We start from the raw sequence: 20,601 nt of genomic DNA on the forward strand, positions 1-20,601 counted from the left end.
AAATGGAAATATATCCATCTCCTTAGCTGAGTGTGCCAATGATGTTCTTAGATATTAGATATGGAGCTTGGATATTTTTCCATTTCTAAAATACTATGACTTTTATAGAACACTCTTTGAGACACAGGGAATATATTATTATTATTTCCACATTGCAAATTGGGAAAATGAATTTTCAGTGAATTAATTGATTTGCCAAAGGTCGGTCAATTATTTTGTGACAGAGCAAAGATGAGTCTTCAGTTTTTTCACTCTTTTTTCTACTCCAGTGTTTTTCTGGGATATATGAAAATGGGGATAGGGACTACCAATCTCTGCATCCTAGAAGATTAAATCTAGATCTAAAGGAAAAGGAGAATTAAGTAGACTAAAATGAAAATCATGGTGATAATTTGACTTTAAAGGATGTCTTGCTTTTTCTGTGCCATATCATTTCCGCTAATAAACTATCATTTCAGTGTTTAAGTAACCTAGAATGTTAGCAATAAACTTGCCAAACAAATGGTGAATAGTTAAGTGAGTAAGATTGTAAGATAAAATAAACATGATTTTAATACTGCCATTTACATGTGCCTATGTACATTAACTCAATTCATTTTAATAATAATTTTACTTACCTATTGCCTACATATTTTCTTCTGACAGCACAAGTCTCCAAATTATGAGTGAGTTAGCACAATCTTAGATAATTTAGAGAAGACTGCATTGCTGTCACAGTGAATACTAAGTAACTTCTGAATTCTGCTACTGAGTTTTGAAAATATTTGTAAAGTCTGTTACTTCTAAAATCTGTAGCTGTGTTGCATTATACTAAAGTAAATTATTTATTTTTTAATCAGGAAATATTCTTTGGGATTATTTGTTTTTCCTTGAAATTTTATACTTTTTTATGATCCTCACCAAAACTAATCTCTAGCTAATCACTTTCTCACTCCTTTCAAAAGCAGATTTTGAATGTTTTGTTTAGCAAGTAGATTTCGCTAGAGTTTAGAACAAAACACAGTAATTAAATGTTTTTTTTAATATTTTTAACTTTGGAATGTGCATCTAACAACATGCTCTACAGTTCAGTCCTAAATCAATCACTGAAGTTTCTAATTTCTCCTCCTACTTTTTAATATCCTAGTGGCTCTAGAACATCTCAAGCATGAACTGTGTGCTAAGAGGCAAAACATCTAATAAATATATTACTGTAGCATATTTAAGTGTTTTAGCTGTAGTTTTTTTAAAATTATATTTCCCTCTAAATAAAAGTAGCGCTATAACAGGAGGAGTTTTAAGTGATCTTCAGGCATTTTCCCCTATTTTTTCTTTGTGAGAATACCACAAACATTTGGTTACCAATTTAAGTGAGTACCATAATTTGACAATATATTTTAAGCTGACAATGGAACTCACGAATCACCACTTTCTTACTTATATGGCTGAAATCACTTTATTTCTCTGCATTCAAATATTTTCTCTGGAAAATGCAAGAAATAATATTGACCTTACTCAATGCTAACTAATAAAAGTGATCACCAAGCTCTTAATAGATGCAAAGTGCTATGCAAATGTAAGTGCTCAATGAGGCAATGAGTCTCATGGAATATTTTTCTGCTCTGTTAAAATGCTTGAATGTTCCAACTTCATAAAATCAGTTCACAATACTACTAAAGATGTTTCATTAATAAAATCATTGAAAAGTGCATTGATTTTTTCAATTAAAAGGTGGGATACTTCTTTAATGTAAAGTTAGAGTATTTGAGGAGCATTTGTACCAAAAGTATACTTAAAAATGCATGCCCATGAATTATCAGTAAAACATTCAGCAGGTTGTTTGAGTCAAAGGCCAAATTACTTTTTTAAAATAGTGCTTTGTTTCTATAATGTGAAGCTGGTATTTCTAATTACTAAATCACCTACTATTATTAGTAGAAAATATTTGAGATACATACACATCACCTAATGCTCCCTGGAAAAATCTGCTTACATGGTTAGGGCTAGTAAAAACAAGGGATTCTGAATGTAAACGATCATGTAATCAGATGTAATTGCTCTCTGTTGGTTCAAACCAATTTAGGATAAAATGGTAATTCATAAATAAGAATTAATAAAACATTGCCAATTTTGAGTGACTAAGGTGGACCAAGTCCTTCACAAAGGCACCACTATAAGATATTTATCATGATAACAATTTTGGAGATGAGAAAATAGAGACTTAATGTGACTTCTTCAGGGTCATATTTCTCTAAGGAAGTTACTAAAATTTCATTCCATATCTATATAACTTGAAAGCTTCTGTTTTTTTTCCTACTATAGCCTGAATAAAGTATACAAATATTTGGACTTTGTCATCATCTATTATTTTCAAATGGCAGCAAATTCTCATAAGGAATGGATTTGTAAATATTAGTTGTCAAATTTTAAGGATAAACTGAAAATTGGTTAGGTCAAGAAGGATTCATATATAAAACTTTAGTTCAACTCATATTCATGGAGCATCTATTTTATGCAAGACACAGTGCTTAATGCTGGAGAGAGATAAATAAAATATTAACTAACAGATACATTACTTTTGCACAAGACCTCACTCTAAGCATTTTACTTATTAATAATTTAATCCTTACAACAATTCTATGTGCTAGATATAATTATCACATTTTATATATAAAATAATGAGGTTGGGGAGGGTTTTATATTTTACTTTTAAGAAATTGGATGTCCCTATTGTGGAACCTGAATGTCAGAAATTTGTAAAACAGGAGGGCGGGCTGGAAATTCAGGTAAGCGTTGATGGTGCAGTCAGGAGTCTGAAATCTGCAGGCTGGAAATTAGGCAAGGTTTATATGTTACAGTCTTTGAGTAGAATTACTTCAATTACTTCAAAAGTTAAATTCTTGAGGTAGAATTACTACTTCTTCAAGAAACAGGAAACCTCCAGCTGGATGACATTCATCCACATTATGAAAAATAATCTGCTTTACTCAGTTTACTGATTTAAATGTTAATCACATCTAAAAAAAGAAAAACACTTTCACAGCAGCATCTAGACTGGTATTTAACCAAACATGGGTACCATAGCCTAGCCAAGTTGACACATATTAACCAGCATATCTTCATTTTATAAATGAGGAAATAGAGATAGAATAAGTATTTTTCACAAAATCTGCCAGCTACTATTTTGAAGAGCCACAATTCAAAGCCTGGTACTTTTTTCTGAAGTTTGAATGCTTAACTAGAGGCGTGAGCCACCGTGCCCGGCCTATTAATGCTCTTTGACTCCAGATTTATCAAAGGGAAAGGGAAAATTTACTTCAATTTTATTCAGAAAGTACATTTAATTCATTCCCTGCTAAAACTAATTGCTGATATCCCATCTATTAATTTTCAATGTCCTAAGTGATAATCCTGTGAACATGTAAGCTATATATAACCTCTACGAAGACACCTTTTTCTCTTTTAGTAGACAATGGCTGATTTATATTATATACATTGTCCATCGGATAACTTCACTTTTTGCACAGATCTCTGGAACTTCTTATCTTTATGAACCTAGAGGAGATTGCATCAATGTCTTCTTTTACACATGCTGTGGAATGGAGAAGACAGTGAATTCTAGTTCAAAGGAAGAAGGTGAAAGCAGGAGAAAATGATTGAGCCAAGGAGACATTGAGACCTTGGTCTGTCACAAGAGATCCCAGTAAGAATCAACAATGAGTTTGCTTCAAATCTAGATTCTCAGTCTTCATCTTTATTAATTCAAATGTAGTAAATCTAATGAAGAGGACCCTGAATTCTGAATTCTTAACTAGCTCCAAAGGTGAGTCATGAACTACCTTTGAAACAGACTGGTCTGTATAATACAGGTTCTTGTTTCCAAATTCTTGCCTTGGCTCCGTGGGCTTTTGGTTTATTTCACCCAAAGAGACTACAAATATTCAGTGCATTTCTCCTCTGTCACTTCTATTTATTTCATGTATGTCTGCTTTTGACATTTATATTAGTCTTTCCTCACACTGCTATAAAGAGCTTCCCTGAGACTGAGTAATTTATAAAGGAAAGAGGTTTAATTGACTCACAGTTTCATATGGCTAAGGAGGCCTCAGAAAACTTACAATGGTGGTAGAAGGGGAAGTAGTGACGTTTTACATGGTGGCAGGCGAGAGAGAAGGCCGAAGGAGGAACTTCCAAATACTCATAAAACCATCAGATCTCATGAGAACTCACTCACTATCAGGAGAACAGCAAGGAGGAACCCACCCCCATGATCCAGTCGCCTCCTTCCCTTGACACATGGGGATTACAAATGAAAATGAGGTTGGGTGGGGACAGAGAGCCAAACCATATCAAGATTATTTATTAGGTTCTTTGACATCAAATATCCTATCTTTTCTTATTTTCATTTTCATTTTAGTTCTTCCAGAGTTGGTTTTACACAAAAATGAGTTCTAACCCATACTCTCGCTTCTACCAACTCAGCTGTAATGTCACAGTCAGAATTCTGACAGCTTTCCCGTGTTCTTCCAAGCATGCCCTTACTTAGAGACCTTTTTAGTCCTGGCTCCATTGTGACTCACACTCTTAGGCAACTGATATTTATTAAAAGTTGGAGACCATCAGTAAAAAACAGATGAAGAATAATACGGGTCAACTCCAAGGTCTGGTTGTATATATCATGTTATTTGGTGGTTGATGATCCTCTTTCCCATAAATCTGTAAAGATAATGTGCATCACATGTAACTACATAGATAGAAACTCAGACATTTCCATCCCCCAAGGCTGCACATTTGCCCCTTCACCTGAGACAATATGGCTTTTAGAGTCCTAGCATCCATTCAGTCAACTTAGATGACATTTCCTTTGTCGTTTGAGTTAATGGATGTACAATAACCTTACGGAAGTGTGAAAGGACGTCAAAAGGCACTTCAGCTTTGCCGCTATTTCTAGTGCTTTCAGAAGATGACATGACTGATGAATCAAACCTAAATGAAGCCATAGGCATTGTCAGTTACAAATATCCGGGGTACACACTGCTGCTAGTTCTCCTGTCAGGACCACAGTACATTTCCTTAGACAGTAATTTAAAGTTAACTTCAAAAATTTCTCCTGGCACAACAAAATAGGGTTAATATTACCATAAAATTACAATCTAAAATTACTATTGTTTTGGACTGCCTAGAATATTTATTAATAACACTCGGTGTTTGGAGAATAGATAACTATATGTATAAATTTCTCAGGGATCTCTGAGATTCTCAAGGTCAGCCTTTATATTTGATTTACATAAATAAGTACGGAGGCTTTAGAGCAGAGAATATAGCAGGATTTGACATCACACAATCATCTTCAAATGCAGGCTGTAGCATTACATCTCAGTTTGAGATAATATACAGAAAATAATGCCTATCTAATAAGATAATATTTAGAATTACATTACTATCATAGATAACATAAAATAATTGTACTGCAATTAGCATATATTACATTGTCAGAAAAACTTTAAGTGCCTAGTAAATAAAAAAATAGAAAAAAATTAACCAGGAAAAATGCAAGTTAAACAAATTCTATAATCAAGAACTTAATTAAGAAATAAAATTTTATTCTTAGAAATTTGAAATATATGTATTTCTAAACTATGAATATCAAACGCCCACAAATTTTTAGCAAAATGAGTTTACTACTAGCTCTGAAAATTAGCATTAGCATTTTGGAAATAATATGAATCCAGATATTTTTGACATGATAGAAATAAAAAATACTGTAAAGAAACTTTATATTAGTACGTATATGAAATATCTTTTTAAATAAAGGAAAATATAAAATAAACTATCTCATTTTAGTAACATAGGTAGAAAAGGTGTTATATATGGATAGAAGGTAAATACGCATAAATTAAAAATTATAATTGTATGAAATATGAAAATACATTTATTTGAATTGAAAATGCCTGGAAAGCAGAAAATAAAAACTATAAAATCAGTATGCTGACAACTACTTAAATAGCTATAAGATGGCATCTAGGTAGAAGATAAGTGATAAAAAGGTTTCTTTCTTGTAAACCAGGATTTTTTTACTTTTCTATTTTTTTAAATATTTGCAATGCTCATAGTATGGAGAAGTAGGAAACTGTACAATTTGCCACTACTTTCTTCATGCCTTTGATATGTCACTTAACTCATCTGAATTTCAGCTCATGCATTTATAAATTAGAGATAACTAATCTTATATTATGGATTATTTGGAATCATAGGAGTAAATTTCCTGGACCACAGTCTGCAACATCATGGGTAATCAAAATATATTAGTTTGCATGAATTCCTCTTTTATCCCCACATATCTAAAATGTAAAGGGGATGAACCGTATTATCTCAAAATTATCTTCTCATCCATAGTGAACAATTCCAAGACAACATATTTTAAAATATTTAGCATGTGAGATTTTTTAGAATGAGGCATTCATATTTCTGTAAGATATTTGTATCAAAAAATTCCCGACAGTGTATTTCCATGGGACTGTGAGATTTTCTTCATGAAAGTCCTTAAAGTAAAACCAAATGAAAAGTCAACTCTAATATGAAGAAACACTGGTGATTTAAAAATAATTATTCATAATATATACCATCTTTCTAGAATGACCTTAGGAAAATTAAATCACTAAACAACAAAGAAAAATGCAATAGAAAAAGACTAGTGGAGTCAACCAAGTAATTTATTCATTTAAATAATTTTTGTAAGTAAATCATAGTGCTAATGAGAGAATCAAAACATTTCCCAATTCAAAAGTTATGTTCTAATTTTGCATTTTTCAATAAATAGATTTCTGTTTTCTGAATATTTTTTCACTCTCATTTCCTCAAAATGTTTTCTTCATCCATGCACTTGTCAGGAAATGTTCACTTTAATGGATAAAGGTAAAAGCTCTTCTAATAAAAGCAGTTCTGTCAACTCTGGCCACCTTGCTGGCTGATAACTTTTGGAGAATTCATATGTGACATTACACATATCTCTGAAAAAAGAACATATTTTTCATTATCTATCACTTTTGAATAATAGAATGTTAGTCTCACCCTTTTATTTTGGTTCTTATAGGCTGTAAAAGGCCTAGAGAGTGTCCATTCAAATCAAAGTTTGACTATTTTTCTCAACACTTGTTTCTCTTCTCAGCCTAAGGAGGCCAAATATTCTATCACTTAATGAATTTGAAGATGGCTTAAGGGTTGCCATGGCCTGTTTGCACCATATTTTTCTTTATATAAATTTTGTTGCAATATATGTGAATACAAGTCCAAAAATGGTCAGTGCTTCTGAAGTTTAATCTAGATTGTACCATGGGAGGTCTATGGAGGAGAATATCTTCATATGCCTCTCACTGCTCATCTATACAAAAAGGTATATATTAATAACTTAATTCCAGGTTGGTTTAATAAATTCTGCATCTCATTTCTTTTTTCACATTTTTGAACATGATAATCCTCTCAGAATCTTCATGTGTTAGTTTCCTGGAGCTGCTATAACAGAGTACCACAAATGGAGTGGCTTAAAACAACATAAATGGATTCTGTCCTGAAGGCTGGAAGTGGGAAATCAAGGTGTCAGCAGGGAGAGTTCCTTCTGAGGGTTCCAAGGGGGACTCTGTTTCACGCCACTCTTCAAGCTTGTGGTGATGGCTGACAATCTTTGGCATTCCTAGGTTTGTAGATGCAACCCTCCAACCTCTGCCTCCATCTTCACATGGCATTGTCACTATGCCTTTTCCCATTATCCCTCATAAAGATGCTAGCCACACTCATATAGGAGCCCACCCTACTCCATTCATCTTACTTTTTCTAATCTGAAATGATGTAATTTCCAAATAAGGTCATGTTATGAGCTACGGAGGTTAGTACTTTGACATGTACTTTGGAAAGATACAATTCACTGATAATACCCCATTAAGAAATCTCCCTAAATGACTCCTCTGATGGGTTGAACTAGCTGAGCTGTCTTCCCACTCCACCCTCAAACCACGTAGAGGTTTACCAGCCATCTGCCTGCCATTCTGAAGACTAGACAATTACACTTTTGTTTGTATTGCTTTGTGGCATTTGTTACAAAGAGACTATTTTAAAACTATTGAGTCTACAAGTTATTCTAATAGACCTGTGGTACACATCGTACCCTCATATATTGATTTCCCATGTGGCCAAAGATGCTGCATATGAAAAAAGAGAAAGGCTCCTAAACTTATATGAGACCATCCATCACAAATCAGACTGACATCTTCTCACACAGGTGAGGGAAGCTATGGCACTTTAATCCCTGACTAATGCTCTTACTTTAAAAATCACCTGTAGTCATCCATTAGCCAATATTTTAAGAGAAACAAGCTAGAGGAGACAGCTCTATCAATACGAAAGGGACTACTTTTAAAAGTGACCTTGCTTATTGAATACTCAGCGTTATAAAGGAGTAGCATCTTACACACACACACACAGCCTGGAAAATGCTGTGCAGAGAAGAAAGCTCTAGAGAATGATAACATGTCTGTTAGCAGAAATGAAACTTGTTAAATGTGACCTAGACCAACCTGCTGTCAAATCAGTGGAGCAATATCCTCTGTGAGCCAACAGAAAGCATCGCGCCAACATCGAACAAGACATCACCTAGTTGCATGTTTCTGTGTATGTTCTTTGTGATCCATGCTTAGAATTCTGTACATTTACAAATTCTCTGGTGAGAAACTTGCAATTTGATTAAAAACCTAAAATCTAAAATTTTAATAAAAAACATATTGGATCTCTCCTAGCAAAAGATTATACTAAAAGAGGAACATTATGAGAGTAGTTAATGTAGAATCTCATCTAGTTTCAAAATCAGATCATTTGACCAACTTAATGTTTCGAATTTACTAATCTTTTGCTAATTAAAAGTACATTGTATTTGTGTCTGTTAACATATTTACATAAATTCTTCATCAATCTGTTGTCTATGCTCTGAAAGTTTCATTCTGTCTATATACTGCTTGATTGACCTATTTGTAATCAGGCTGATGTGGAATAAATGCCTTTTCATATTTGCAATGAATCTAAGTATCACTATATTCCAGCTATGAGTTATATGTAATATACATAATAGAGTATATACTCCTTGCAAAGTTACATGTATTTGCTATACCATCAAATCAGTTTAGCCATTTTTGGAACCAAGCTACCTAGAGAGGTATTATTATTATTATATAGATATGTGTGTGTTTGTGTGTGTGTGTATGTGTGTGTGTGTGTGTGTGTGTGTATTACTTCGCTGGTAGGATTTACTCACTTTGAGAAGGGCAGCTGCACATTTTTTTTTTGTTATTGTTGAATTTTCAGGGAAGAATGTTTCTCCTTCAAACTTCAAAAGTGTTTTAAAAATATTACTGTCAACCACTGGTTCTCACAAATTTTGTTCTCAAGATCTCTATATATTCATTAAAATTACTAAGGACTCCAGAGAACTTTTGTTTGTAGGTGTTGTATTTACTGATATTTATTGGGTTAGAAATTAAAACTCATTTAAAAATGTTTAAGTTTTAAGTTGATTTTAAATTTAAATATATACATTTATCGACTATTTACAAATAACAATACACATTATATGCTAATGTAAATAATATTTATGTTATAAAGTAATAACTATATTTTCCAAAGCAAACCAAGTGAGAATAGTGGCACTGCTCTATGTTTTTATAAATATCTTTAACTTTTGGATTAATAGTATACAGCTGGATTCTCATATCTGCACTTGCATACAATGTGGAATGAAATGTTGTTTTAGTTGAAATACATAAAAAAATGAAGGCTCACATAGATATGTATTTTGAAATTGGATATTTTGCCAAGATTTTTAGGTAATTTTGGATATCCTTTATAATACGCTACCAAAACTATCCTGTAATGGTTTATTCAAATTACTTTCAATGTGGAAACTGAAACCATATTTGTGAGAAACAATTGTTAGAAGTAATAGTTTTAAGACATTTTTGAAGTTTGAAGGAAAAACATTCTTACCAGCTGCAATGAAGGAAAAACATTCTTACCAATACACTTATTGTGCAATACACTTCTCATACTATGTGATGTTGGTTTATCTTGAAGTTAAACGGGTATTTTTACCCAAGCATGAATTGGTAATGTCATTCATTTGTCACTGGCTTATGTTGATTTTCCAAAGGAAGACATATTTTTATAATGTAACAATTATTAATATCACCGGTGACCTCAGGAAAAAAATCTTTTTTTTTTTTTTTTTTTTTTTTTTTGAGACAGAGTTTCACTCTTGTTGCCCAGGCTGGAGTGCAATGGCACAATCTCAGCTTACTGCAACCTCCACCTCCCAGGTTCAAGTGATTCTCCTGACTCAGCCTCCCGAGTAGGTGGGATTACAGACTCATGCCACCACTCCCAGCTAATTTATTTTTTGTATTTTTAGTAGAGATGGGTTTTCACCATGTTGGCCAGGCTGGTCTCAAATTTCTTACCTCAGGTGATCCACTTGCCTCAGCAGGTTACAAGCATGAGCCACCACGCCAGGCCAAAAAATCTTTCAAATAGTAAACTATAAAGTTCAAACTAGAAAAATACAAGTTTTTCTAAAATTTTAATTCTTGCTTTAAATCTATAATTTTATCATTGGTAATAAATACTATCGATTGTTTTCCTTAAAAAGAAAGTGACAGGCTCACTTTGTTCATCTATGAGATAATGTCTGCCAAATATCCAAGCCAAAATAATCAATTTTTTTGGTCAGTTGTGTTTTCCACAAAAATAGTACTCCTGAAGAGAGGGGCTAGTGTAGCTTTCAATTCAATTACATAGTAATTTTCATGGAATAAACCATGTACTTTGGTCAGCAGGAGAAATGCTTTATGTGTAATTCTCATTTTATCACACAGAATACCTTAAGGGTTGAGGTCTTATAAAATAATAACTTTTACTGTTTAATAATGAAAATTGTTAAGTGTAACTGGTATCAGTGGGTATGTGTGTGCACGTATCTGCAAGGATGTGTTTCCGCAAGAACGTGGCGATAAAGAATATAGTGACTATGAGAATACTTAATGCTAGCACTTTAATTTATGTTAAGGCACCAGAAGTCTTACCTGCTAATTGCATTTGCATCATCAGGGCAAATGTTAATACACTGATAAAGACAAACAGTATCTTAGGGCTATAATAAAAATAGTTTTGATGTCACATTGCATACCCTCTGAAAGTGCCTCAGGAGCACTTGGAAGTTAATGGACTATACTTTCAGAATCAATGTATAGAAAGGTAACCCTTAGAAGAAGTACCAGCGGAACCCATATCTCCTGATTGTATTTATATATTTAAAATAGTAAACTATGCTTCCCACTCAATCAAAATTGCTCTTTCTAAATTATATTTCTGGTTTAAACATCTTACGTTTTTCTTGCTGCTTCAGATGCCTTTAACTGCATTATTTTTCTTCTGTTTTAACATTTTTCAAATTGTAATACAAAAAGGCACCAGTTAAACATTTTTTTTCCTGGTAACTCTATGATATAGGACACTTAGAAAGCTTTTACTTGACAAGACTCAGTTATGTATACTCTTCTTTGCCCCTTATGCTAATCACTGTGTGCTGATAACAATGTGAAGCTTCAGCTTTTCTCTTTTGGCCATGCTAAATACAGAAGTTCTCACTGTGATTTTAACCCATAGGAGATCAGGCAGAATTTTTTTTGACATTCTGAACATCTATCAAAAAATGTATGGTCATATTATAACCTGAACTGTCAGGCTATTATATTAATTCCTTCAAAAGATTTCAATTTAGCTAAAGTTTCAAGTAGTGATAATCTTGGTTCTTAATGGATATTATTCTAGTAGCATATCCAGACATACACAAAAAAATCACTTTCTCTTCAAGTGTTAAATATATTTGAAGATAACTTCAGAAAACCATTATGAGATGATGATGATCTTAGATTATGGTCACAAAAAGTCTTTATTTCTAAAACATCAGGATATAGGTACATGTATTTGCTTTTATATGTATATGTATTATACACATAAATATACACATAAACACACAGGTATACACACGAAAGTGAGTGTGTGTGTGTATGTATAGATATAAAATCATTATACGTATATATAAAAACATTCTCTTTTGCTAGCCTTTTTCCATCACTGGAGAGTCTGCTTTAATTTTACATAAACTCTTGTCTGGAATCAAGTGATTTAAGTAATTAACTATTTAATTAGTCTTAGTTATAGGAAACATCACTCAAATTTAAATTCATATTTATTGGTTACTAAAATTTTAATTTTAATAGCTCTATTAGACAAAAATTGATTGTAATCTCCTTCAAATTTTAATAGTCGTTCATTCAGATATTTGTATCAAGAAACAGTTATTGAGACTTCAGATAAAGCAGTAATGAAGAGAGATGTGGCTCCTTTCCTTCATAGATTTTCCATTTTATTAGAGGAGGAGGCAGGATATTATAATTAAGTAAACAAATTAATAATCAAGATAATTCCCGAGATTGTTAAGTGTCCTAAAGAAAATCAAACTAAAGGTTGGAATAGAGAGTTGATTGGTTCTGGGAGGTTCCAATTTAAGTAGTCAAAGGAAGCAACTCTTCTATGTTACACTCAAACTGAATTAAGAGAAGGTAGGTGTGTAGAAATCAAAGAGAAGAGAATTGAAGACCGAGGTCTGAGATGTTAGAACAGAGAAGTGGTCATTCCATATGGAAACATGAAGATTATTTTTGCTGTCTGTATAAGATGAATAAATGAAGTGGAGGAGCCCAAATTCCTCTTACTCAGGGTTAAGTGAAGGACTGAGTCACAAAGCCTGACAGAATATAGAGATTTTCTTCAAGTTCACATGTGAATCAGAGTAGAGAAATATGGAGCGAGCTGACAAATAATGTAGCATCAATGGAGAAGAAGTTGAAAATGATTATACTGGAAGGTGGTTTATCTTTAGGAATTGTGGTAAGCTAAATAATGGTCCCTTAAACGTGTCCATAGCCTAATTCCCTGTGAATATATTACTTAGATGGCAAAAGGAACTTTGCAGCTGTAATTAGTTAAGGATCTTTGGATAGGTAGTTTATCCTGGATTATCCCTGTGAGTCCAGTATAATTCCAAGGATCCTTATAAGAGGAAAGCAGGAGGATCAGAGTCAAAGAAGAAAATGTGCTGATGAAAACAGACTGGAGAGATATGGTCATGAACCAAGAATTGTGGGCAGCCCCTATAAGCAGGAAAAAGTAGGGAAGCAGATTCTTTCCTAAAGCCTCCATGTTTTATTTGGATATTATTTAATTTGATTTGATTTTATTATTATTTGAAAGTCTCAGTTAAAATGTATTTATTTTTCTCAAGACATAAACACAAACTCATATACTGAGAATGAGGGGTAAAGGGGATGAAAAGATAATTGAAGAGAAAAGAGTACATATAAGCTAATCCTTTTTCATAGGAAAGGTAGCATACTAGGAGGAAGTAGTAGATTTCTCTTTCCCAAGGAGAAAAGACTAAAGACTAGTCACATTTAGTATAGCATTAAGGTATCAATAAATCTGCAGTTTCCAATGTAATCTATGTCAGTTTATTGAATTCAACAAACAATTGTTTAACTTATAATATGAGCTGGGTACTATGGTAAATCTTCAAAATTAATGCCATAATCACTGCTTGCAGAGTTTCATAGTTGTTGGTCAAGATTTCAAAGTCAAGATGTCAAATCCAAAGGTAACTTCAAATAGAATATATGAATCTTGTGACATGCTAACATTCAAGAGGAGAAAGAACCCAACCATAGTTTGCTAAACTACAGGACAAGTACAATTTTCCAGAAGAGATTAACGTGTCATTTGGGGCTTGAAGGACAAGGATAACAGGAGGATGAGAAGGCCTAGGATAAGAGGTTTCTATGTAAATGTTATTTTTTAAATGCTGTTTTAATGTTTATATTATGGGATGTAAGAACTATCAATCCTATAAATTGTACTTATTATTTAGTTACTACAAAATGTTATAAGGTAGTGTTTTTGCAGGCCTTAGAGAGATAATTTGCTTCTTGATTTCTCTAATTTACTTATTGAAGCTAAAGTTCTCCTAAACTTCTTTCTAAGAAAAAAAAATTGCAGCTCTTTCTTTCCTGTACTCATTTCCAACTAACTTACTGAATGTTCACTTTGTTCCACCAGGATAAAGAGAAAAATATGAGAAAATTTAAGAGGCCCATTTTAATTCATTTTGTTTATAGTTTATCCCTTTGATCTGCAACATTTTCTGATCCATGAAAAGGAACCCTACCTCATAATGAAATTGCCTGGGGTCAAAAATTCAAAACCAAAATATTCACAATAAAGCACACAGAGATGTAGCAATTAAAATGGCATAGCAATAAAATATCACATTGTGATACCTTCTTTTAAAGTAAAAACACCACACATTATACTGCATCATTAATTTTACATGAAAAGATTCATAAATTCTTTCTCTTTGCTCTCTGCCCACATTCAAACTTCTGCACACTAGAAAATAGTAGTTTGTGCTTGACTGGATATAATTCATTCAGTAGCAATTTCTTTTGGTGCTATTGTTGTATGTGTTTTTTCTTACTTAATTGTTATTTTTAATTAGAAAATGAATACATATTTCTTAGAATCCAAAGAATACAGACATTTATAAAGGAAGTGTGAATAGTCTTACCTTTCCCTCTATTTTCCCTTCTCAACCTTGAGATGTGCGAAAGCAGTGTTGGCAATTTGGTATTTCTGCTTTCAAACTTTACTTTTTAAAAAATCCTTGTGTAAATATACATCCAATGTTTTATTCTCTTTTCTCTTATTTTTATATTTTACAAACCAAAATCATCCACTGTGGCATAACATGTTATAGACATGTGTCGAGGTCAATAAATAAATAACAAACTAATTTATTTAGCTACTGCATTTTTTACTACAGATGTAGCTTCGTTTATTTAATAATTCCATATTATTTGGCATTTAAATTGCTTTCAGTTATATAACTTGCTTCAATAAATATCCTTGTGCAAATACATACCCGTGTACAAATCTGGCAGTTTCTTGAGATTTGTTGTTGATGTGTGTGTGTGTGTGTATGTGTGTGTGTGTGTGTGTTTTAGCAAAGTTTACTTTTAATAGATAATAGCATCTTGTTTTTCCAGAAGGTTATTCTAATATACACTTCCATCAGCAATGTATAAGTGAACCTTTCCCTCATACATTTAAAAGCAACAACTATGTCAACGTTTAAAATACTTGCTGATATAATACATTAAATATGGTATCTTTTTTACTGTTTTTATTTTAATTTCCCTCACCACCAGTAATGCTGAAGAGTTGTCTAATATAATTTTTTGGCCATCTTCTTTTTCTTTTTTGTAAAGTATCAATTTATAAACTGTTTTCATTTTTATTGGGATTTTTATATTTTTCATAAGTTTTCAAACTTTCTTCGTGTTTGTAAGTTTAACCCTTGGCTTATTATGTGTATTTTCAACTTTATGTAGTATACAGATATTTTCATTTTATGCAATTATACATGACTATTTTATCTTAAGGTTTCCTAAGATTAAGTTTGACAACTAGGGAACATGTCAATATTTTTCTTTTTTTAATTTGTTAATTATTCCAGCACTTACTATAAAAAATTTAGTACCTTGAAGTTTAAAAAAAACACAATGATTATTCTTATGGAGAATATCTAGATTCAATAACTGTTAACATTTTCATACATTTTCTTTGCTTACCTAAGATTTTATTTGTGGAACCATTTGAAAGTTACAGAAATCTTAACATTTTACCCCAAAATACCTTACATGCATCTCCAGCAAATAAGGACATTTTTCAATAGTTCATTCAATTAGTTGCTCCATTTGACACAGAAAATCAGCTATCATTCCCCAATACCATCTACTATCAATCTATATTCAATTATACTTTTATTCTCAAAAGTTATAATTTTTTTTCTAAACCAGAATCCAACTGTCAGTAATGCTAAACTTGCTCACTTTTTAAAGAAAATTATCACCAGATCTTTTTACGAAAAAGACTTACTTTTCCCACATTTTTTTCCCCTTTGCAGTTCTCAGGTAATCTATGCAGTGGTTCTTTGGAAGTTTACAAATGTCTGTTCTGCAGCCCTTCAATCATTGGTTTTAGCATTCATTTCTATCTGACTCACACATACACACACATACACAGATGCATACAAACACCGACATGTTAAGGAATCATGAATTTTTAATCTTCTCCAATTACAGAAATGATAATAATAACAAAATACTAATTCAAGTGTGTCAGACTTAGCCTATGGGAGTCCCTTTACGCTTGACTTCTTTGTTCTTTAGCATGTTCTCATGATATTTTGACTACTTGCTTTGCTTTCTGTTATAAGATGTCCCAACATTACTTAATGCTTTCTTTTTCTGGTCCAGGAAGTGGCCATTTCTCCAAAGAGCCTGGTTCCAATGATTCTTAGCAGTTAATATATTCTTCCTTCTGATTCACTGTCACTTATTTTTGTGGCCACTTTTTTTCCCCCTTGCCTCCACTTACCTAAGGGAAATCTCCCATTTCCAAGTGTTTCTCTTTATTCTAGAAGTGGGGCTTTTGCAACACAACCACCACTAGCCCATGTACTTTTCAAGTCCCGTTATTTCCAATCTTCAGGAGCGGGAGACTGACCCGTTGTTTGTGTAGCCACCAGAGTTAACGTGGTCTCAGAAGGTCCACTTACACGTAAAAGCACTTGTTAAGAAATCACTGTCACCAAATTATGTGTAGTTATGGGTTATGGGTGATTTTGCCTTACCTTCTTGTCAATCTGCATTTTCTGGTTTTGTTCATTTATTTGTTTGTTTACTTGTTTGGATAATGTTAGAGACAGTCCACTTTATGTGGATACTTTATGCTACAGGAAGTAACTATTTATATATCTATATCAATATTATTTATATCTATATCAAGATTTATTGCTGGTTGCCAATATCCATCTGTTTCTATACTGTATCTCTTAACACCAGTCTAATGGCAAGGTCTGCCAATCGTTACAGGGATTATTACCTATTTTAATATGTGCTACTCCAGTCCCTCTTCCATCACCTTCTTTTTTCGCAACTTACTTGAAAATTAATAAGAACTATTTTTGCCATATTAATTATTAAATTAGCTTATCTAGTTTTAAAAAGTAATTCCTATTGGAAATAAATGTCATGCAGAGATATATTTGTGAAAGCTGAAGTTTTCTGATAAGTTTTATACTCTAAAGGAATGTGCATATCTTCCAGAATGTTTTATGTCCTTCAGTTATTCACTATAATTTATGCAAGTAACCTACTTTGACTTTACCTTTACATGCTTATTGGTATTGGGGCTCAGAAAATGGTACCCCAGAATGAAGGCCTCAGAAGCAGTCTCAGAAGCAGTTTTCTCCGATTTGCTCCTGCCTTCCTATCTCTTAGCCCATTCTCCCCCAAGGCTAGCTATAGATCCCTCTTCCCCAAGGCAGATCATAGAAACCAGAACCATTTTTCCCCAATGGTAACCATAAAACCTAAAATGATTATTCTAACTTTCCCTCCATCTTTCTGTGTAAAAACTGACTGTAAATAAATTATCCGACTACCTCGTTTGACTCTAAGTCATAAGACCCCTTTTCCAGAGAGTGCCTGCCTCACGTCCAGAAGAAAGAAATGCGTGCTCAAAAAGGACAAGAAGAATCTAGACCACAGCCTTGCTGAGTTTTGCCTCTTAGTTTATTAGCATTAGACTATAACCTTTTTGTTCAATCATATTTCTACATGGCTGTCCACACTTTGTTGAACTTAAGGATAAAAATGGACTGTTTCCTCTTTTTCTTTGGGTCTTCATTTTGAAGGCTCCCACATATACATGTTAAAAACATTTGTTTTCCTTTTCTCCAATTAATCTGCCTTTTGTTAGTTGATTTTTAAACAAACCTTCAAAGGCCCCACACAGTTGTTCGGATATAACAAATGGACTATCTTCTTCATTTCTTCTTATAAACAGGTAAACTATAATAACAGAAAACTTCATTTTTATTTGTCTGCTATAAAATTAACAAATTATCTTTTATCAAGATTTGTGTAAATACCTTGGGTTTTCTTATTATGGAATTATAATTTATTCGGTACAAACTTTTAATTTATTTTAGAACTCTACTTTCCCATCTTTATTTAAATAATAATATTAAGAGAATATTTATATTCTGTTTCTAAAAACTGCAAGTTTCAATATTTAATATACATGACTTTCATTCTTATGTTAACTGCACACATTCAATTGATACCTCTATTCCCATTTCACTGAACTTTGTATTATTATTGATTTACTAAAATGTGTAAAATTTATCTTTACACTACTTTGTTATAATTACATTGATTGTTTTCTACCTTATAAATATAATAATGTATTTGATTTATTTCCTAATGACAAAGCATTATTTTGCTTCTTGAATGAAATACTTGGTGTTTGGGTATTATTATTGAATATACTGATTTTTTTGGTGCTAATATTATATTTAGTTTTTTTTCAGCTATAATTATAAATCAAATTATTCAGCTTTTGTTTTGTGGTATTTTATTAAGGTTATGCTCGTTTTTACTTGAGTTTAGTAGCTTTCTATAATTTTCTGTGGTCTTTATAATAGAAATGGCAGATAAATTATTTCACTGAACATTCAGTGGTAAAGTCATCCTAAATAGGACATTTTAAAACGTGTATTTTTATAATTTTTTGTATTATTGATCTTCTGAGGTTTTCTACCTCTTCTTGAGTTTCTCTAAAATTTTATATTAATTGTCTTAATATTATATACATAATATGTGATATTCTGTATTGTTTCCTTATTATTTTTTCTTGTGTTTTTTGTTGTTGTTTCTGTTTTTAAACAAGCTGACAAATGATTCATATTGTTTATTTACCTTTGCAGTAATGTTTTAAAATTTCAGTGCGAAAGTCTTGCAAATCCTTGGTTAAATTTATTCCTATTTTTTGATGTTGTTGAAAATTAAATAAATTCTTAAAATTTCCTTTTCAGGTTTTTCTTTGCTAGTGTATAGAAAAAAAAAAAACTGATTCTTTTGTGTAGAACTGGTACCCTGAAACTTTTCTGAATTCATTTGTTAGCTTTAAGATGTTTAAAATTTTTTTTTAGAATATAAATCATGTCATCTGAGAATAAAAATAATTGTACCTTTTCCCTTCAATTTGGATGCCTTTTATTTCCTTTTCTTGCCTAATTGTTCTGGCTAGAACGTCCAATACGATGTTGAATAGAAGTTGCAAAAACAGGTACTCCTGTCTTTTTCTCATTTTATGGGGAAATATTTCAATTCTTCACTATTGTATATCATGATAGCTGTGGGTTTCATATCAATGATCTGTATTAGGTTGGAGAAGTTCGCTTTTATTTCTAGTTTACTGAGTTCATAAGACAGTATTGAATTTTGCCAAATTATTTTTCTAGATCAATTGAGATTCTCATTTTTAATGTAATTGTTGTGGTGTATCACATTGATTGATTCTAATGTCGAACCACCCTCACTTTCTTGAAATAAACTCCACTTGGTTATAATGTATAGTGCATTTGCTATCCTACTGGATATGGCTGTTAGTATTCTGTAGAGAATTTTTGAATCTATAATTCTGAGGGATATTGGTCTTTAGTTTGCTCTTCTCGTAGTGCCTTTGTTTGGCTTAGTATAGGGGTAATGCTGGCCTCATAGAACAAGTTCGGAAATGTTCTCTCTCTTCTAATTGTTGAAAGATCTTAATAAAGATTGATGTTGATTTATTTCTACATGTTTGGAAGAATTTACCAATGAGCCCATGTGGTCCTGCACCTTTCTTTCTTGGGTGGTTTTTTAATCTGTATTCAGTATCTTTTCTTTTTTCATGGGTCTGTTCGTATTTATTTTTCTTCCTGAGTCAGTTTTTGTATTTATTCTATACCTGTACTGTTCCATATACATTTTAGAATAGGCTTATCTGTGTCTTCACAAAACTGGACTGATATTTTGTTGGAATTGCATTAAAACTACAGATCAATTTGGGAAGAATTACTATCTTTTCTATGTTGAATCATATATGTTATAATTTGTCTACTTTTTTCTGTTCCCATTTCCCATTTAGAAACTTCAATTAAACATATATGAAAATACATTACGTTGTTTCTCACCTTGCTGAATATTTTTTTTCAGTCTTTTTTCTCTCTATGTGTTTTTGGATACTGTCCATTATATTTTTCAGTTCAATAACCTTTACTTTTACAGTGTGTGATCTCCTGTTTATCCCATCCAAGTATTGTCATTTTGTAAATCTCGACCATGATTTCCTTCTCTAGAAGTTCAATTTGTTTTGTAATATCTTCTAAATCTCTAATATATTTAATCTTCTTTTTTCTTAAATGCAGAGATTATAGTCATATACCTTTTAGCGAAGCCTATCATATGTCTAATTTCTGGGTGTATATATATACACTCTAATTTATCCTAATTATGGTATAAATTTTTCTCGATTTGTATCCTTGGTAATTATTGTTGGATTATGGACACTCTGAATTTTACT

This window comes from Hylobates moloch, unplaced genomic scaffold (genome assembly GCF_009828535.3).
Source record: "Hylobates moloch isolate HMO894 unplaced genomic scaffold, HMol_V3 SCAFFOLD_17, whole genome shotgun sequence".
In the NCBI taxonomy this organism is placed as follows: Eukaryota; Metazoa; Chordata; class Mammalia; order Primates; family Hylobatidae; genus Hylobates; species Hylobates moloch.